This window comes from Erpetoichthys calabaricus, chromosome 1 (genome assembly GCF_900747795.2).
Source record: "Erpetoichthys calabaricus chromosome 1, fErpCal1.3, whole genome shotgun sequence".
Lineage (NCBI taxonomy): Eukaryota > Metazoa > Chordata > Cladistia > Polypteriformes > Polypteridae > Erpetoichthys > Erpetoichthys calabaricus.
This window is the reverse complement of record NC_041394.2, coordinates 25,332,867-25,355,560: the sequence shown is the minus strand read 5'-3', so window position 1 is coordinate 25,355,560 and position 22,694 is coordinate 25,332,867.

Here is a 22,694-nt window from a genome sequence, read left to right as displayed (position 1 = left end):
CACACTGGACACATTGTGCTTTCTACGTTCTTATTACCGCAACTAACTAGATACATGTACTTGTGTGACAGCATGAACTGCTTGTAGTTAAGGTTAGTCTTTTATTGGTGTCAACATATTGCAGTAGTTTTATTAAAAATATGTGTCGCTTGCTCTAAAATCGTTCATATGTGAGATGCCCGTGCACTGTGTCATTCCCGGGAGCCCGGGATTCCCGGGAATAACATGCAGGATTCCCAAATTCACGGGAATAGATTCCCTACTTGTTCTTAATCTGCACTCCCGCTGACATGAGCACGCGGTGAAGCTCTGCTTTCGCTTTTAGGAAAGCGTTGTGCTTCGTGAGCCCACTTTATATTTTTCCCCCGTTGGACATGCAATATGAGACACGAATTTTGACCGGCAATGTAATCGGTTACTTCACCTACACGCTGGTGCACCATTTGTGTCACACAGTTGTGAAATAGAACGGTAATTTATATGTATACTTGTGTCTATTTAATTTCTTTTTTGACTGGGAGGATATTAGCATATGTGGTTATACGTGTTTGTTGCTGGGTATAACCTAATAAAGTGTATTTAAATAAAAAAGTCTTCATAATTATTGTATTTTATTCAAGAACACTGTAATAGCTTATTATACGGCATGCAAAATTGAAAAAAGTAAACTCATGGGTCACTTATTCTCACTCCTTAAAAAATACAAAATGAACTGAACATGAACGAGTTCAAAATTGAAATGGTGAACTATAAACATGAATCTATTAATTTTAATCTGTGTGATCTGAACTTTGAGCGAGTTCTTGTGAGGTGTGAACTTACACAGCACTGTCTGGATGTATATTTAGCATCATTGTTCTGCTCATGTCTGGAAGCTATCAACATGTCATCGGTCTTGATCCTGCTAGATCACTCTTCTGCCTTTGACACAATCAAATGGCCAAGTCAGTCATCTGACCTTAACCCAATTGAGCAGGCATTTCACTTGTTGAAGACTAAACTTCAGACAGAAAGGCCCACAAACAAACAGCAACTGAAAGGCGCTGCAGTAAAGGCCTGGCAGAGCATTAAAAAGGAGGAAACCCAGCATCTGGTGATGTCCAGGAGTTCAAGACTTCAGGCTGTCATTGCCAGCAAAGGGTTTTCAACCAAGTATTAGAAATGAATATTTTATTTCCAGTTATTTAATTTGTCCAATTACTTTTGAGTCCCTGAAATGAAGGGATTGTGTTAAAAAAAATGCTTTAGTTGCCTCACATTTTTATGCAATTGTTTTGTTCACCCCACTGAATTAAAGCTGAAAGTCTGCACTTCAACTGCATCTGAGTTGTTTCATTTAAAATTCATTGTGGTAATGTACAGAACCAAAATTAGAAAAAAGTTGTCTCTGTCCAAATATTTATGGACCTAACTGTATATATATATATATATATACGAGAGAGAGGGAATATACAGTATGTGTATTTCATGATTTACATCTTTTGTAATGTTTAAAATGTGCTTATCTGTTTATTCATCCTTTTCATGTCCATAACAGTCTGTGTGTTGTATGTGATAACTCATTTTTTAACTAACTACACTCACTTAGACATCTTACTAAATTTTAACTTAGTACATAACTTTGCTCCTATTCATCATCTCCATGATGCATGCTGGTACAGCAGTTAAGTCTTATACTCCAAATCATTTTGGCACATCTGGATAATGTAAAAGCTGCTCTTGCAGAGGTACTGTATGTCTATAGACAATAGCTCAGCATTTAACACTGTTGTGCCAATAGAACTGGATTTTGGACTTCATAGCGAACAGACCTCGGCTTTGCAGATTGCCAGCATCATATCTTCTATGCTCAACTGCAACCCAGGTACACTATGGGGCAGTGTGCCAATCTCCCAGTGTAACTGTGTGTCCGGACACCACACCAGCTCCATCATTAAAAATGCTACTGACATCACTGTCATAGGCCTGATCACCAACAATGATGAAATGGCTTGCAGACAAGAGGTCCATCTGCTGACTCAGTGGTCCCAGAACAATCTGACCTTTTAATGTCCAAAAATTAAGGAGCAGGTCATAGACTTCAAAGAACAGCTTAAGCTGTGGTTTGTTTTTGTGGGGTGCTGTGGAAATGGTGAGCTTGTTTAAATTTTATACAGTAACAATCACTGCTGAACTGATGAGGGAACAGCACGTTTATCTATTGCCAAGTTCACCAATGCCTTCCTGAGATGTCTCACAGGTGTGCTGTCAGTAGTCCATCTTCACTGGTGGCATCGCATCCTGGTAGGGCACACATGCTTGGGTCACTGCACCCAGCTGCCTTCTATCCAGGCAGGGTATCTAAAAGACATTCTGCTACGATTATTACACACACAGCCATTCTGCACAGTTTTTCTTGCTCCTGCCTTCTGGCAAATAGTAAAGAACCAGTGGGCTTCAGTATGGCTTCAGAGAAAGTGTTTTAGTTGTAGAATCATTGAAGAGCCAATCGTAATAACAGACATTGTAAGAAAAAGACTATGTATAAATATTTGAAATATAACTGAATATATATCTATACTGTATATTGTATTCTATGTATATTTTTTGTGTTTTATTATATTATAACTGTTCTGGAGAGACATGTAAGTAACGATATAATTTTACTGTATGCACAAGACAATAAATACTGTATGTTTAATAATGCGATCACCTCGGAATGATTCCCTGCTGAATGCCCACTGCAACCGACCCACTGTTTATTATTATTAGTAGTAGTGGTAGTAATAGTATTTGACATTTATAAAAAATAAAAAAGACAACAACTCAAAGACAGTTTGTTTTTATGTGTATCTAAGTTGGGTCTTTGCGTTCTACTTAAATGTTGCACGAGAAAAGGTTTAAGAACAATCACAATTGTCTCAAACTCAAAAGTTATTAAAAAATGTAAAATTTCTTGGCTGTCACATACCGTTCAATTGATATGGACATGACAAACAGCTTTTAGTAATGAAACGTTGCTGGATCAAATCAATAAATAAATGACTGACTGTTTCCTAAAATGTTTCCCAGTCATTTTTAAAACCAATTTTATATGTAGCACTGTTTTTGCAAACCTTTTAAAAATTAATTAAGCTTAATATTATTTCACAGGTTTATAATTTGCTAGTGGGCGGCATGGTGGCGCAGTGGGTAGCGCTGCTGCCTCGCAGTTGGGACACCTGGGGACCTGGGTTCGATTCCCGGGTCCTCCCTGCGTGGAGTTTGCATGTTCTCCCCGTGTCTGCGTGGGTTTCCTCCGGGCGCTCCGGTTTCCTCCCACATTCCAAAGACATGCAGGTTAGGTGGATTGACGATTCTAAATTGGCCCTAGTGTGTGCTTGGTGTTTGTGTGTGTGTGTCCTGCGGTGGGTTGGCACCCTGCCCAGGATTGGTTCCTGCCTTGTGTTGGCTGGGATTGACTCCAGCAGACCCCCGTGACCCTGTGTTCGGATTCAGCGGGTTGGAAAATGGATGGATGGATAATTTGCTAGTGGGAATATGAAATACATTTATAGATTGAAAATCTCTTGGTATGAATTTCATGAGGTACATTCTGTTTGAAACACTAAATGGTAATAAGATTTGTTACTTTTTAACAGACTCCAGTTATCCTTATACTGTATTTTTACAATGAAAGAGGAATTAATGGATAGTCCATCACAGTAAGTACATTTGTGTAACTTTTAACGTATCCATCTTAAAAACTGAGAGAAGAATACAAAAAGTAAAATAAAAATTGGAAGCAATGTGTAATTTTTATAAAAGAATTCAGTATTAAACTGCATGGGCTTTTGTCCATTGTTAGTTAATCTTGCCTCACATCTGTGTATTTTGAACCCTTGTATGCGGTACAGCATGTGCAGCAGTGCATAGCTCTTGTTGAGGTAAATATTAATATATTAAAAATTTTCATAAAAGACAGACTTGGAACAGTATGATAGATAAAAATATGCATATTCAAAACCCCAAATCCAATGTAAACTTGCACTGATAACTAGACAAATGTCAGCAGAGAGAAAGAACAACTGCAGTACCTCAGGTGTACTCTCTCTGAAACTGGAGATAAGACTAAAAATTTTTTATGAATAAGGAAACAATAGCAGAAAATGAAACAGTCCTTGAATTAATCAAATCGTTTTTATTTAAAATACACAATTCTTTAAAGTGCTAAAAAAAGGGGCAGCACACTTTTACATTTCATAATCATACAATATATTGTTAAAAAATATATATAAAAAATGTCCAGCTCATGACGTTAAACCGAGCCGAATAACAACGGCGAACGACTGGCACCGGTCAAGTAACTGGTCTAGCTCGCTAGTTGCGAGCAGGGTGTGGTGATACCCTTGGTAGTTAAAACCTACCAAAATGGCGGATGAACCTAACAGAGAGGTAAACGGCGTCTACCTATGCTAGAGAACTAGCTTAGCGAGGAGAGGACTGTGGAACCGTCTCGTGAAACAATCCACAAGAAACAAAACATGAGAGGACGACTTAACAAAACGGAATGCCAGCTGGGCGGTCGCCTTGATTAACAAGCGCCCCGTCGTAGACTTAGGGCAACCCTGGGGTTTACTTCGATAAATGAGCTACAGGGAAGGACCAGACAAACAGAGAGGCTGATTGATGCAAAACATTATGCCTCAATCGGAACATGGAACGTGAGGACACTCTGGAAGGACGAGAGCCTTGAACTGCTTGTCGACCATCTTAACAAGTGGTTCAGATGGGATGTGATCGGTCTGTCAGAGGTGAGAAGAATGAAACAGGGCTTAGTGGAACACGATGGACACAAACTTCTGTACTCAGGCGAAGAGAAAGTACATCAAGGAGGTGTCGGTTTGCTACTTTCAAAAAAGGCAGTCAAGAGCTTAATCGACTGGAACCCGGCGTCGCCAAGAATCATCAGTGCACGGGTCACTGGACAAGGCCACAACATCACCATCATTCAAGCGTACGCACCAACTACAAGACATAGTGATGAGGCTGTCAATCACTTCTATCAGACCTTACAGCAAGTCATCGATAAGGCGCCAAGAAGGGATGTCAAGATTATAATGGGCGACTTCAACGCGCAAGTCGGTATCGATCACGACACATGGAGAGGCGTGCTGGGACACTTTGGCTACGGCTCAATGAACGAAAGAGGGGAAAGACTTCTCCAATTTTGCAGGCTCAACAAACTGAACATCATGAACACCTGGTTCAACCACAAGCCATCAAGGAAATGGACATGGAGCTCACCTGGAGATCGAACCCAGCAGATGATCGACTACATCATGATCGATCAAAGATGGCGTAGCTGTGCCCATAACACACGCAGCTTCCCAAGCGCAATAGTGGCGAATGTGCACAACGATCATAACCTCGTGATGGGCAACTTCAAGTTAAGATTCAACATCCAACAAAGAACGGTCACAAAGAAGGTGGATATCGAACGACTGCAAATACCCGAAGTCAAAGAAAGTTATAAGATTGAACTAAAAAATCGTTTTGAAGTGCTTAGCGGTCTAGTTGAAGAAACGAACATGGATGAAGCACTGGAGGCCGTCAACGACACGATTAAGAGAACAGCGGAGGAGGTAATTGGCCTTAAGAGATACAGAAAAGCCCCATGGATGAGTGACGAAGTGCTCTACCTGTCTGACCAACGACGAGCTGTGAAGGTAATGAAGAACAATAATCCACAGGACGAGAATTTCAAACAACTATACTCACAGCTCAGGACCATCATAGACAAAAAGGTTGAGGAGTGCCGAGAGGATTGGTTTAACAGACAGTGCTGCGAGGCAGAGGAAGCAAGCCAAAAAAATGATATGCGCACTCTCTTTCAAATTGTCAAAACGCTCAAGAAAGGAGTCAAGCTGAATGAAAGGTGCAACAACATCAGAGACAAGGATGGCAACCTGCTCACCAAGGACATCGACATTCTTAAGCGATGGTACGAATACGGTAGAGGCCTCTATAATGCAAACATTGAAACGGATGGTGACGTTCTTGAACAATTATGGCCTAATTGCAAGAGAGAGGAAGAAGAGCCATACCTTCTTGAAAGCGAAGTACGAGCAGCCATTACGAAGATCAAGACACGGAAAGCTCCTGGTATCGACGACATTGAAGGAGAGCTAATCAAAAGCGGTGGAAGAGCAATGGTTCAAATCATGCACAAGATCTGCAACAAGATATGGGACACAGAAAAATTTCCGACGCTTTGGACTAAGTCTCTTGTAGTTACTATTCCAAAAAAAGGGGACTCCACCAAATGCGAGAACTACCGCATGATAAGCCTTATCTGTCACGCAAGTAAGATCATCTTGGAAATTATCAGGAGCCGGATGAAGAACGCGATAGAAGTGCAAATGGCGAAGGAGCAAGCCGGATTCAGGTCAGGACGCGGTACAATTGAGCAGATCTTCTCACTCAGACTGTTATGCGAAAAGTATCTCTCACTACAGGATAAAGAGCTTCACTTGATTTTCATCGACTTCAAGAAAGCATTTGACTGAGTGTGGCACCAAGGCCTCTGGAAAGTACTACATCACTACGGCATACACCCAAAGCTGATCAGTCTGATGGAGAACCTGTACAAGCGAACGCAGAGCGCCATAAGAGTCGGAAGAGATGTGACAGAGTGGTTCCAACTAGCAATCGGAGTACGCCAAGGCTGCATATTGTCGCCGGATCTCTTCAACATCTATCTAGAGCACATCATGTGGGAGGCACTTGACGGACTAGAAAGCAAAGGAGCATGCGTGAATAGCAGAACGATTAACAACCTTCGTTTTGCTGACGACATCGGTCTTATAACTGAACTCCACAGTCACGCACAACTCCTACTAAATAAGGTGGAAAGCGTCAGTTCAAGATACGGACAAGAGATAAGCGACACCAAGACAGTATGGATGCTGCTGAGCTCGAAGCCTGAGCAAGAAACGAAGAATAGAGTTGAAGAGGGCATGTTGCTCAGAGGAAAGAAACTGCAGCATGAAGACAGTTTTAAGTATTTAGGATCGACCTTAACCATAACGTGTGACAGCTCGAAAGACATCATAACGAGAACAGCCATAGCCTTAAGTTCAATGAGCGACCTGGACAGTATCTGGAAGAACAAGAACATCAACAAGATAACCAAGATGAGACTATACAACTCGCTTATAGTACCGATTGCCTTGTACGGATGCGAAACGTGGACTCTTAGAAGTGCTGAAGAAAGACAACTGCTCGTGTTCGAGATGACAGCGCTCAGAAAGATACTTGGAGTACGCATCATAGACAAGATGAGAAACGAAGACATCAGGAAGGCCCTCAACCAGACAGAAACGATGCATGACATAAGTGGCTAGGTCATGTACTCCGGATGGACAAGAACAGGATTGCTAACATCACATTACATGGAAGAGTGGATGGAACCAACAAGAGAGGGCGCCCAAGAATGACATGGGTGTCGGCAGCACTCTCAAGATATGACATGGGACTACAAGATGTAATGCGGACGGCCCAAGACAGAGATCTGTGGCGTTTGATGTCTCCTCATGCTAGAGCCCACGTCGACGTGTAATTACAACACTGAGATATGGCGAAGAAGAAGAAGAAAAAGATATTGTTAAAAAATATCAACCAGCAATTTAATTTCTTTTATCACATATAGTGCCATTCATTGTCAGCAAAGAGCAGCCTAGAAAGCAGTTACAGTGGGCTCAGAAAGTCTTCAGACCCCTTTGCTTTCTGCACTTTTATTTTGTTGGAGATTTCATTCTAAATGGATATATTTGCCATTTTTGCCCATCAATCTGCACTCAATAACTCCTAATGACAAAGCAAAAACTTGTTTTCAGAAAGCTGTGCAAATTTATTACAAATCCAAAACTCAAATCTCTCATTTCTATAGGAACATACATCATCCATCCATCCATTATCCAACCCGCTATATCCTAACTACAGGGTCACGGGGGGTCTGCTGGAGCCAATCCCAGCCAACACAGGGCGCAAGGCAGGAAACAAACCCCGGGCAGGGCGCCAGCCCACCGCAGAACATACATAATACATAAGAAATTTGGATAACACTTTGTAATAACTTTCATTAATAGGGCATTAACAAGCATTACGTAATGTTTAACAGATTATGAGTTCACGTTCATTCATTTATGGGTGGAGTGGTGACTCTGCGGCTAAGAATCTGCCCTGGTATCCAGAAGGTTGCTGGTTTGAATCCCCATTGCTGCCAAACGAGATCCTGCTCTGCTAGGCCCTTGAGCAAGGCCCTTAACCTGCACTCACTGTACAATGGCTGACCCTGCGCTCTGACCCCAAGGGGTGTGCAAAAACTAACAAATTTCTAATGAAAGAAATTGTATAAGGTGAAACAAAAATAGTTATAAATGTCATCAAATGACAATTAATACAATAAGTAATGTACTTTTAACTTTGCCAGTATACTCAGTGTCACACATGTGTGCTTGGGTGGCACCTAAAGGGCCTGAATGAGGACAATTCCACAGCAGACCAGGGTGGTGGCAAAGTGTACTAATTCTTTCTCTCTTTCCACTGCAGACCAGTTACGGGAAATTCTGCCTGGTCCTGATGACAACACTTTCTGGCAATATCACTTCCGGTTCTGGCCCAATGATGTCACTTCCTCTGCTTGCCCTTAAAACCTCTATCTTTACCACAGCAATTCAGTTCAGCCATCTATCCATCCATTTTACAACCCGCTGAATCCAAACACAGGGTCACAAAGGTCTGCTGGAGCCAATCTCAGCCAACACAGGGCACAAGGCAGAAACCAATCCCGGGCAGGGACCCACCGCAGGACACCCACCAAGCACACACTAGGGCCAATTTAGAATCACACACTAGGGCCACCTAACCTCATCTGTACATCAATTCAATCCATTTTGCAGCCAGGAGCAATATACGGGTGGCTGCCCCAAACCTTTTTGTGGCTCCTTTTGTTTGTCTTTAACATCAGTTGTATAAATTTTTGCACCAACAGTTTTATTAGGAGTATTTTTGAACATGGAAGTAAGATTTACAATACAATCCAATCAATCCAATTTATTTTTGTGTAGCCCAAAATCACATAAGAAGATCCGCAATGGGCTTTAACAGGCCCTGCCTCTTGACAGCCCCCCAGCCTTGACTCTCTAAGAAGACAAGGAAAAACTCCCAAAAAAACCCTTGTAGGAAGAAAATGGAAGAAACCTCAGGAAAGGCAGTTCAGAGAGAGAGACCCCTTTCCAGGTAGGTTGGGCGTGCAGTGGGTGTCAAAAAAAGGGGTAAATACAATACAATACAATACATAGAACAGAACACAAGTTATGATATCCCATAATACGATTTGGATTTGTTCAGAGTCCTCGAGACCTCAGCCATTAAGCTGCCTCCCCCTATTGGCCATTCCACAGCGAAGACAGCGCAGGGCCAGTAATCCGATGAAAGGACCCCTCTACCCAACAATTCCTGCAATTCTCCATCAGGGATGACTTTATCTTAGACAAGCAAAACAACTTGGCAGGTGGGCAGTGGCACCAAGTGCCGCATTTGAGTACCAAGAAGAAAAACAGAATAGGTGAGGGTTAGTATCCAATTCTAACTGTCATGTTACTTATGTTTTAGTGCTAATGACTAACAACAGAGATGCAGTCTGTACAGTTAATCAGCAGCTCTAGTCAGGATGTGCTACACTGAAGTAGTGAGTCTTCAGCCGGGATTTAAAAGCTGAGACTGAAGGGACATCTCTTATAGTAGCAGGCAGACCATTCCAAAGTTTAGGGGCCCTGTAACTAAAAGCTCAACCTCACACTGTTATTTTATTAATCCTTGGAATCATAAGCAGACCGCCATCTTCAGATCTTAATGTACGTTCTGGTTTGTAAGTCATGATAAGTTCAAACAAGTAAGCTGGACCATTTAATGCTTTATATGTTGCTAGTTGTGTAAGCCTGTGCTGTAAAAAGCCCGGGGTCCTAGAAACCATTGAAATCGTCAGAAAAAAATTGAAATGTAGAGATGTCAGGTAATTAAAAGGATCTACTCGCCTCACTTGTGTATTTGCGGCGGGAGGAAAAGTAAAAGGGATACCGTTTTGCCAATGTACTCGTCTCGCTTGCGTAAGTGATTCTCTCTTTTCTCAGCAGTTTTCCTTTGGCAACAGAGTTGCTTTCTTCTTTTGACTCGTTAACTTGGGGCCGCCTTGCCTTGCCGACTCTCTGAACTTCATTCTGTAGTAACCTCACACTTACGGGCCGGACAGACAGACACATGCACTTCCACGCCTAGACGTTTATATATATATATAAGAAAAGGAGGATTTTAAAATGGTCCCTAAACTTAACCGGGAGGCAGTGTAAGGATTTAAGAACTGCAGTTATTTGCTTTGCATCTTCAGATAGAAAAACGTTTCATGACTATTTTTGGAACTGAAACCATTTGAGAGGTCTGAAATATGTTTTCTGGAGACGTACCTTGAATGATATAAAATCTGATATTTTCATTAGTCTTATATAAACACATTTTTGTTCTTTATTTTTACATAATTTAAAGATTTTTTTTATAAAATAAAAAAGCTCCAAGTCTTAACCTACACCGTACAGCGAACAATTACAAATTGCCTTTAGAAAATCCTTTCACTTTATGGTGAAAGAGGAGTATACTCTGTTTTAGAATGTACTGTATTATGCGTGTGCTATTGAGGCAATAAACACAATGTTTTGATTCAAACTGAGTTGTTCCTGCCATTAATTTCTGTTACAAGGATTAAACTAAACTGTTCAACAAACTACTCCTTACATCACATTGCTGTCTTCAGCAGGGCGCAGACCTGGTCATATTGATGCCCAGTGCCCATTCATGTATTAATTACCCTTTCACACACCTTTAAAATGTACTGAAAAAAATGCCACAACTAAGAAATAAAGGGTTTATAAACATGTGCAAACCTGTTTAATGCATGAAGAGTTTCAACTTTAGATCGGCTACTGCAAAAACATTTACAACTAAGGAATAAATGTTTTAAAAACATGCAAATTGTGAAAGCAAAAATTTTTACAGTGTTATGAGCAGGGCAGAACATGAAATAACCAGTTTCACAGACCGTACAACTCATGAAAAACGCACTCGCCTATAATAAATTAAACGTGTGTAACTAATATTTGAAGATATTTGTCACTACTCAGCTAGACATTAGTGAATGCAGTCTCAACCCGAATAATGTGTGTCACACACGTGCAATTGGGAGACATCTTAAGGGCCTAAATGATAGTAATTCCATGCCAGACCAGGGGCAGCGGGGTGCACTGACTGTCTCTCTCAATCCCTTGCAGACCATCCATGGGAAAGCCTGCAGGGTTCCAGCGCCTCTGATGACGTCACTTGTGTTTTTCCGGTGCCTTTGATGACGTCACTTCTGTGTCCGGCACCTCTGATGACATCACTTCCAGTTCCAGGGGCCACTGATGCTGTCACTTCTGGTTCCAGTCACCACTGGTGACGTCACTTCCGATTCTTGGCATATAAAGCCGCTATCTTAGCTACCTAAATAAGTTCTGTTTTGGACTCATACCTGTGAACATATCTCACGCATTTAACCGTTTTGCAGCCAAGGCACAATATACGGGTGGTTGCCCCAAAACTTTCAGCCAGAAGTAGTTCCATCCCCCATATAGCAGATGGCAGTGGTCCTCTTGTAACATCCCAGCTTGGACACCCTCAGGGATGCTTGGGTGTTGCAGTCCGCTGTTGGGGTCTTTGGGTGCTGGAAGAGGGCGTTGTAGGCTGGGCGGGGTGGTGGGTGGCCTCCCTGCTTTCCATATGACCTGGAAGTGCTTCCAAGGTAAAAGAGCCCGCCGCCTCACATTGGGAAGTCAGAGTCAGGAGGCAGTGGGTGACATTCTTGGAGGAAGGAAGAAAGGAAGGAGGAAGAACTTAAATGTATTGGGTATTGTGACTTGTCTTTGAATGGGTAATTAATGGAAGGATGCTTTGACTGAATAAATATCTTTTATTTAAGTTCAGACCCATGTTGGACATGCATGTCGGGACAAAACTATGCTGTGACGTCCAAATAACTCTCTCTAATTACACTTTCATGGTCAAATTGTGGCGAGTCTTAAATCAGGGCAAGGGGATAATACCATTTCTAAAGCTCTGGGTGTTCTCAATAATTGGAAAATGGAAGACTTTGGAACCACCAGGACTCTTTCTAGAGCAGGGCATTTGACCAAACTGACTAATAACAGCCTTCATCAGGGAGGTGAACATGAACTCAATGGCAGAGCTTCAGGGGTCCTCTTCTGACATGGGAAAACCTGTTAGAAGGACAGCCATCTCAGCAGCACTCCATCAGTCAGACATTTATGGTAGAGGAGCTTGATGAAAGGCAATCTTGAGTAAAAGGCATTTGACACATTATAGGACTCTGAGTGCGTGATGACATTTTGGGCAGAACTCCAAGCATTATGTCTGGTGAAAACCTGGATTAACTGTCTAATACCATCTCTGTGGTGACACATTATGATGGTGGTGTCATGCTATGGGAGTGCTTTTTGGTGAATTTCGGATGAATACAGTCAAATACAGAGAGTTCCATAAAGAAAACAGAATGCATGCAACCTCAAACTGGGGCAACGGTTCATTTTTCAGCATGACAATGACCCAAAGCATACAGCCAAGACAATGCTGGAGCGGCTTTGGGACAAATCACTGAGTGGCCCAGTCAATGCCTTGACTTAAACCCCATAGAACATCAGTGGAGAGACCATGGGCCTCATGTATAAAATGCTGCATACTCCCGTTCCATGCTCACATCGCGATATACTGTATAAAACCTAAACGTGGCGTAAGGCCATGCACATTTTCATGCAAGCTAAATGCTTGGCATACGCAAATTCTCCGCTCGGTATTGCAAATTTGCAGCACCCAGCATCAAAGCAGTGCTTTTGTTCCAGTGTGGTTTCCCTTTCTTTTTCAGATCCACATCCCTGATGCGGCTTTATCAAATAAACTGAAATTAACCACATATCGTTTTTTAGTTTAAGACATCTGATTGTAATAAACCTGTAACAATATAATGGTTAACGGAATAGCCAAAACAATTCCAAATACCATCGCTGCTTTAGCGTTGTTCCTCTCACTACACCTTCTTCTTCTTCTTCTTTCAGCTGCTCCCGTTAGGGGCTGCCACAGCAGATCATCTTTTTCCATATTACTCTCACTGCACCACTCGGAGTATTTACAGGTGCTGGTCATAAAATTATAATATCATGACAAAGTTGATTTATTTCAGTAATTCCATTCAAAAAGTGAAATTTGTATATTAGATTCATTTATTACACACAGACTGATGTATTTCAAATGTTTATTTCTTTTAATGTTGATGATTATAACTGACAACTAATGAAAATGAAAGTTTAATGTGAATTCTACTCAGTGGGAATCACAGCTGTACAGCAGCTGATCAGAAAGAGAATTATCAGTATACAGCATCAAGCACACACTGCCTCAGCCATGCGCACAGTTTATTTGAACTGCTCTCATATGACAAACGCCTCAGAGATCGCAGTTCAGAAACAGTTTCATCCCAAGAACTATAAACACATAAAATCAGTTCATCAAGTGCGCCTTGTAGAATTGTTTCTACTTATAAGTACAATTACCTCACTATAAACTTGTGATACAGTTATAATATTGCACAACTTGAGCCTCTTTATAAAGCTCGTATTTACATATGATGACAATATCATTTTTAAGATGAAATGCAGCAAGATATTTCAATGTTCCTTAAAAGTTTTGAAGAATTGACGTTCTCGGCTTACAGATGGCTTAACATCTATTACAGAGCTGATTGTGTGGCGATTGGTTACTTAGAGAAAGAAAAGGAAGGACAGGAATTGGAGGTTGGTACGTTTGAAAGAGACAGGACTGCTGCAGCAAATTATTTCATCAAAGGTTGTGCACGCTGCAGCAAACATCCTGCGTGAGGCAGGAACAATCTCTAGATAGGGTGCCAGTTCATCACTATCACTGCGCCACCATGTTCCCATGTTTAATAACATGCTTTAACTCTTATTATCATGAAAATGATATCACGTATACATCTCAGTATTTTAATTATTCAGAGAGCTGTAATATCAGAAATGTAATGGATTCTGTGTCCTGTCGGAGGAAGAGAAAGCCGTTTAAAAAGCATGTAGTGATTTACACACAGAGCACATAGAAGATCAAATACAAAACAAACAATTTAACGTGCTACTTTAGTTACAATGGTATTTGAGAAACTAGTAAATGAAACGATTTAAAGATGAAGTTTATGATGTTCTACTTTAATGACAAAATAAGCTATGTGATTAAAGTGGACATTACGAGATTAAAGTTGACATTTTGATCTTTTTTCCCACTGTGTGCCTATTTTTTTTCCTTTTCTTTGTACCCTAATAAGCTTTCATATGACACTCAGATGGTGGGCTACGACTCACATTTTCACAGCGACTTTGATATCTGACGTCTTTTTTTATTTTGTGAACTTGACCATTCATGTTTCTCCGACACTCTATGTTACTCGATCAACTTCCTTTTGTTGTGTATACCACTTGTTACAAACTCCACACAGGGCCATAGCAAGGTTTGGGGCAGCCACCCATATAATTGGTATCCTGGCTGCAATGTTGACAAAGTGAATACAGCACTGATGTGCACAAAACCGAGTCCAAAACAGAACTGAGGGAATAGGGAAAAGGTGAAGGCTTTTAAAGGGGAAGACAGGAAGTGAGGTCAAAAGGGTCGGGCTCATAAGGGTGTTCAACCATAGGCTCGAGCCCGGAAGTAACATCACGAGGACCAGGTGGAATCTCCCGTGACTGGTCTGCAGGAAAGAGAGAAAAAGAGTCAATGTACCCTGTCACATCCTGGTCTGAATTGGAATTGCCCTTACTGAAGCCCTTTAGCTGCCTCCCATGAAATTCTTCTATTTCCCCCCGTGCTTTTGCCATTGCCATTTCACAGAATGCTGGGCTTAAGGGCGATTTATATTGATTTGCATATTCAAAGAGACGTAATTCTGGGAGGAGTTTGGGAAGCGGCAGCAGGCACGTGCACGTGCGTTACTTTTCACGCTGACTGGGATTTAGGTAGCAGAAGAACGCAGAAGTTGGCGAACGCACAGATTTATGCATCTGGATTTTTTTGTGCATACGCACATTTCCGCTTTTGTCTGTACGCCATGTTTTAATGTGAATTCTACAGTTATTGGGTGTAGAGTGACGGGCAAAAATGGCAAATTTATCCTTTTAAAAATAAATCTGCAACACAATAAAGAGAAGGGGTCTGAATCCTCCCCTGCCTTGTATGAACAGAAGAAGGTGCATTGTCTGTACTTCATGGAGACAGGCAGCACATCTTGTGGACGTGGCTTTCAGACCCATGCCATTTCTAATTTGCTGCACAGATCCATCAGCTCCCTCTCTCTCAATCCTGATTTTAGCCCTATATTCTTGTGTGTTCTGCCTTCTTCTCCAAATTATGCACTTTACTCAATTATGGTTTCAGTATTTACCTATGACGTATCTCACATGTGAATGATTTCCTTCTGCTTTGTGTTGCTTTTTGTTTTACTCCTGTGCCTTGTGAAGTTCATTATACATTTTACACTTCTGTCCCTTTCTTTATGGTATCCATCTTCACACATTTCCTATCCTACTTATTTTTTTCAAGGACACATTATAGCAGCATAGAGCACAAAGCAAGAACCCTGAAAGGAGCACCAGTCCACCTTAGAACTCACTCCCACACTCACTCATACAGGACCTATTCAGAGTGGCCTATTAACTTAAGATGCAGGCATATGGCATGTCTGCTAATCTAACATGCTGCTCTTGACTGATGCCATCTTTGTCCTTTTAATCTTCTCAGTACTGAGTAGTTTTAGTTGCATTCAGTTCTGTAAAGTCCCTATTTAGAATGTCACCTGTAATCCTCCAACTTCATTTCTATCAGTGCAGTGGTGTTGCAACTACTTCAGAAAAAGGTCTGGGGCACGACCATGAGCCCTGTATCATGGAGGATGGATGGGCATCCCAGCTGTGATGGTGACTGATTTCTTGCCAATCTGGGAAGCCATCATAGATGGAGGAGGGACACAACCCGGCCAGAACGCCTTGAAAATTTTATCCCGGCTGCGATGGAGGAATAGATAGACTGGGTGAAGGTGGATACTGGGAGCAATTCATACCCTCACACAGAAGGTGGCAGTGTTCCTCTAGGCTGATCTCAATTAGGACACCCACAGGGTTGCATAGGAATTGGAGAGCAGAAGTACAGTCCTGTCAGGGTCCTTGGGTGCTGCCCAGGGAGGACAACACTGATTTCCACATGACCCTGATGTGCTCCCATTATACAGTACAGTGACACTGGAAGCATTCCCAGGTCTGAGCTGAAAAGGACAAAATTCAACAAGAGGAGTGCAGACAGAGGAAGACATTTACGTAGCGATAGTGTGGTATTTGTGACAGTGTGCACTGCAAAAGGGGTCGATGAAAATAAAAACCTAATATTTTAAACCCAGAGTTGTGTTTGGGGTTTGAGGCTCAGTGGCACCCTCTTGTGGTTACACCTTGCATAACTGTAGCAAAGATAAAGTTAAATACTTTATGAGAACATCTTTGCAGATGCGAGTCCAACACGGAACTGTGTTGAAATGGCGGGTTCCCAATTTATAAGAGCTGTTGGCAGGAAGGGGCGAGTTCAGGTGGGCGGAAGCAACGTCAGCAGTGGGGTGACTTAATCTTCAGGGGTAGAGGAAGAGAGAAGATGGGTAATGGCTAGTGTTGATCAGCGAATTTCGCCAAAACGTTATTCATAACAAATTTGCTGTGTTCACATTCGGCCTTGTTTATCGAATAATTTACTGATTATTCAGCTGGTTTAGGAGAATTTTTTTTTTTTAAACCAGAACCCCCATAATGCTTTGCGCGGATAGTGAGACAATCTTGGAGCTGTAACAGCCAACATTGATGTATACAATGCCGATCATTTTGCATTACAGACTTTGTGGGTCAAGTTACCTCTGCTTGTCGCCAAACATACAGGTCAATCTTTGAGTTCCGCGTCAGTATAAGAGAAAGTTGTGTGTGCCCTGTGCTTGCATAATAAGCCAGATGGAGTTTTAAAAAAAAAAAAAAACTTTGAAGGAGCCTGACACAAAACACAGGAGACTAATGAAATAATAATGAAAGATTTACTACTATTTAAAAAGACGTTTTTATCTTTTTGATACAAGAAAAAAAGTGCAAAGCATCAGCACAGACAGTTTGGACAGCCTTCAGCACAACTTCAAAATAACAGAACAAGCCAGCAGCTTTAATTTTGACATGCCACTTTGAATTTTCGGCCTTTAAAAGACCTACTTATTTTTTCTGACTTTTGACTATGATTTTGGCATTTCCTCTTTGTGTTGATGAAATATATGAGAACGCAGTCAGAGACGCGCAATCTTCTTCAGTTTCACAGAGGCACGGTGGTGCAGTGGTTGCCCACAATAATCTGTCCAGTACAGTTGGCAGACATTTCCCCTGCCCTCAGGGACACTTTAAAGACGACTGCACCATTATAATCCAGTGTGATAAATGAGAAACAAAGACACAGATTAAGTGTTGGGGAGCCTCCCCGTATACTGGCTGTAGGAGCCAGAAGTTCAAAATGAGGGTCAAAGTAGAATAAACAGACAGTTGACAAAACAAAATGAGTTCACGGTGTGTTTATGGAGTTGATTGAGGAAGTACAAATAATGGGGGAGGAAATGACACCGATAACCAATGAGAAGTTGAATGTAGCAGCCGGAGAGGACATCAGAATTGGAGGGACAGAACTGAAGTCATCGGGATGAGACCGGAAGCAAAGTCTTCTTTGTTGCAGGACATGGAGGTGGATACAGGAGCGTTAGATCTGGTGTGAACGTTTTTATTCTGGCATCTTTCTGTAGACAAAAGGAGAAAAAAAAAAGCATTAGTGCCCTGTTCCAGTTCCCCATCTTTCAGTCGTTCGCGCCCCATCAAGCCCTTTGACTATCCTCTATCCGCACGTGTGACACATCAGTCAAATCTAGTCCAGTTAGTCCTTCCCCATTGACTTTAATACATTTTGCCAAGTTTAACGAATATTGTGAACATTTCCGTGATTTTGAGGAAATGATAGGAGAGCAAACTCGACAAAGTGTGCTTATCAGTACTAATGGCAATCACCAGAGCTCTCCCAAGTGCATGTGTTGACACACAGAAGAAGGATTCGATCTTTGCTAATGCTGTTCAATATTAAATGGCACACAGTAACTGCTGACCAAAAAAAAATGTTTGTCAATTATGGCTGATTGTCAGATCATCCAAAATGACACATTTTAACAAGACGAAATAAAAGAAAGAATTCCCATCTAGTTACATGGACCTTAACAGCAAAAGTGAACATCTTAGCACATCAAATTAAAGGTGACTTTGTGTCAAACACTGAGGAAGCCACCAGAACTGATCTTCTGGTACCATATATGACCATTATTTTCTTTGCATTAGACATTCAACTAGAAATTACAGTATGATCTTGTAGCGCTACCACATAAAGATAATGTTTTCTGCTGTCGATCGGTTGTTGGGGGGGAACAGTCTTCCGACAGAGATTGACAGCGGTACCCCAGAGGTGGAACTTCCGGTTGGTTCGGGGATTCATTTGCATAAAGCGCGCCGTTTTAGAGGGTAGAGGAGAAGGGGTGAAAGAAGAGCATCGGATAACAGAAAAGGCAGATCAGCTTCTGCTCTGGCCATGGGAAAAGCCTAGGAGCTCCTATCAGTCTTGTCAGAAGGTGGATGGTCTTCTCTTTAGTACCTGGGAATCGATTGTTCCGCTATTACCTACGGACTCGGGTGAGCTAATCAAAACGGACTTACTATACTTTAATCATGGCGCAAGTCTGACTTTATGTCTTTTATGACGAAGAGGAGATTGGATGTATAGTCCGCTATTTTCAGGACTCCTCATCTGCTCGCCGGCCGTTGCGGGAGTATTACAGTGGACAATCTGCGGATCTATTTATTATCTCTGGAACGGGAATTGGGGGAAATGAATACTGTTGATGTGTAGATACATGTATATGTGTGTGGCGCTGCAAATTAAGGGTTACTTAGGTTCGGGCGGGGCGATCCATGTGTAAGGGATTGTTGTTCTATTTGTTGTTTATTTGATGGACTGCAAGGATAAATATGGTCTATGGTGTGCAGTGACATATAAATGCATTGATATTAAGGGATTGTTTTGTTAGAATAAAGGCTATACGGGAAATTTATTAAGGTGTGATATTGGCCTATCCTTTTATCATCTGCCTTTAGCTAGGTCAGAATAGTGGTAGCAATAATCTCAGGCTAGTGCTTGAGACAAATTGTTACAATCTGGAAATCTTAAGTCCAATGTAAACTTATTTTACAGTATAGAGATGTGGACAACTTTGTTGGTCTCCTTACAGCTCATTGATAGAGTTGTCCCCTTGTGTACCTGTATGTCTTTGATATGTCAGAGTAAAGCATAGCAAGTACGACAAGAGATCAAGTGTTGCTAATTCTACAAAGATATTCTAAAATGACCTGAACACATTTGTTGGCACCCCTAGAAAACATCCTAAATAATTGGATTAGAGTGATTTTTCAAACTGTTTTCTTAAATTTGTGTCACTCACGTCTACAATCGTACAATCAGTCATTCAGAAGATTTAAATGGAGAAAAGTCATCACTCTGCTGTTTGTTGTCATTGTGTGTCCCACAATGAACACGGACCAGAAAAAAGCAAAGGGGAGAGAGATGTTTGAGGAGATCAGAAAGAAAATGATAGACAAACATGTTAAAGGCAAAGGCTAGAAGACCATCAACAAGCAGCTTGATGTTCCTGTGACAACAGTTGCAAATGATAAGATGTTTAAGGTCCGTAGGACTGTAGCCAACCTCCCTGGATGAGAAAGCAGAATGGTAAGCAGGATAATAAGACTGGTAGACAAAAAGCCATGGACAACTTCCAAAGAGATGCAAGCTGAACTCCAAGGTCAAGGTCCATCAGTGTCTGATCACACCATCGGTCACATTTTGAGTGTGAGTGAGCTCAATGAAGACCCAAGAAGACTTCACTGTTGAAAGAAAACATAAAAATGCATATTGAAATGTGTTTGGTCAGGAGACAAAACTGGAGCTTTTTTGCCAAGTCACATCAGCTCAATGTCCACAAATGAAAAAATGAAGCTTTGAAAGAAAAGAATATCACAGCTACTGTGAAACATGGAGGAGATTTATTTATGTTTTGGTGCCGTTTTGCTACATCTGACATGGGGTGCCTTGAGTCCTTGTAGGGAACAATAAAATCTCAAGACTATCAAGACATTTGGGGGAGAAGCGTCTTGCCCAGTGTCAGAAAGCTCGGTCACAGCCATAGGTCATGGATTCTCCAACAGGATAATGACCCAAAACACACAGCTGAAATCACCCAAGAATGGCTAAGAACAAAACATTGGACCTTTCTGAAGTGGCCTTCTATGAGCCCAGATTTGAATTCCATTGAACATCAATGGAAAGAACTGAAGCACACAGTCTGGAGAAGACCCCCTTCACACCTGACATAGCTGGAGCAGTTTTCTCAGGATGAGTGGGCCGAATGACCTGTGGACAGGTACAGAAGTGTCACGGAGAATTTTTTTGAGAATTGTGAATTTCCCCTTGGGATTAATAAAGTATCTATGTATCTATCTATCTGGAGAGCTCCAGGAATCGCTTGTTTGCAGTGATACTGCAACATATATGAAGTTAAGGGTCCCATCATTTTTGTCCATGCCATTTTCATTTGTGTTATTATTTGAGATATTCTGTTAAATCAAAGCTCAAGTCCGATTTTTATTAAATGCGGAATTAACAATGGTGGGTGCCAATTACTGTGAGTTTCAAGTCATTTCAGAAAAATGTGGATTCTTGATTTTTTTTCATGAAGGAGTATCAACATATTTGTCCACGTGTTCATCTTACAAGATTGGTTAGTAACAAAAACAAAAAAAAATACCTTTATCTTTCTAGGTGTTGTATACTAAAAATTATTTAGGTTGTGGCTCCTGCCTTCTGCATGCTTGTACTGGAAGAAATAGGGTTATATAAAGAAAAGAGAACCAAATAGAAAACTAATGGCAATATATTCACTCAAACAGAACCCTTCATATACAAAGCAAGTACAGCGGTACCTCTGGTCATGACCGCAATTCGTTCCAAAACTCTGGACGCAACCCAAACGTAATTTCCCCATAAGATTGTAAATATAATTAAAACATTCCAGACCGTAAGAACTGTATGTAAATATTTTTTTTTTTTTAAGCCCAAAAATAGTTAATTATACCATAGAATGCACAATGTAATAGTAAAATAGATGTAAAAACATTGAATAACACTGAGAAAACCCTGAACAGAGAAAACTAACACTAAGAGTTTGCACTACAGCCTTACAAACCGCTCGCTGTAAACTTTTGAGTTTTAAGCACAGGGAAAAAAAATTAAATGTCAATTCTCTTGCAAAACTTTTCAAACCATCCTCTACTGTCTTTAAATTCCTCACCTTCACCACTTGGAGGATTTTTTTTTTTTTTTTTTTTTTAGCAAATCGCCATGAATCTTCCTGGCTTTCTCGCATATGATCGCCTCACTTACGCTATCCCCTGCAAGTTGGTTCTCGTTCAACCATACTAGCAACAGTTTTTCCATCTCTTCCAGCACTGGAGGCCTCTGCTTGGTTAACATTGTAACTCCTTTTGCAACATCAGCTGCTTTGTTAGGCCCTGTATACGCAAACAAAAGAAAATGGGAAACGGAGAACAGGCAATCATTGGCGTGTACGAACATGCGAAGGGAAACTGGCACCCAGTGTTTTTGTTCACCACCAGAGCGTGTGGTCGTGAACAGATACAAAATTTTGGCAAACATTTGATCGTAACCCGATTTGTACGTGTTCAGAAACGTTTGTGACCAGAGGTTCTACTATAAAAGTCTCTTGAAAGGCAGACTTCAGAAATGTCCCTGTCCCTAATTCACCATGTAAGTGTGCAAATACAACCTTGTAAATTTTAAAATTTAAATGTTACTCAGCAGTCTTTTAAACATTAGCACGTTATCTGCTGTAATAAGCTTTCAAAAATAAAGCACTTCCACAAAAGGAAAAGGGTTGGGGACTGTCCCCGTATAATGTCCGTTGGACAAAATGCAAAAAAGTCAATTGCTATACATGCTTTTTGATCAAAACCAAATTCAACAGTAACAGACAAAGATGGCGTTTATATACAAGGACAAAATGAAGGAAGGAAATGAGTTGGCAGGAGATAACGTCGAAACTGTTGAATGGATACGACGTCAAAGGGGGACCGGAATGAGGTAATGAAGGAAGTGATGTCATCAGATGGACCTGGAACTTCACGCAGTGATATTTCAGTTCTGATATTAATTGTAGTTTTAGTTTTTATTTTAAATTATAAAATTTTTTTATTTCGTTCTAGTTTTCAGTGGAGTCAACAATTTTTTATTTAGTTCTGTGTTTAAAATGTTAGTTTTTATTTTATTTAGTTCTGGTCTTTTTACATATTAGTACAATTTTAGTTTGTTTCCTGTTGCAAGACCACAAATGCTGG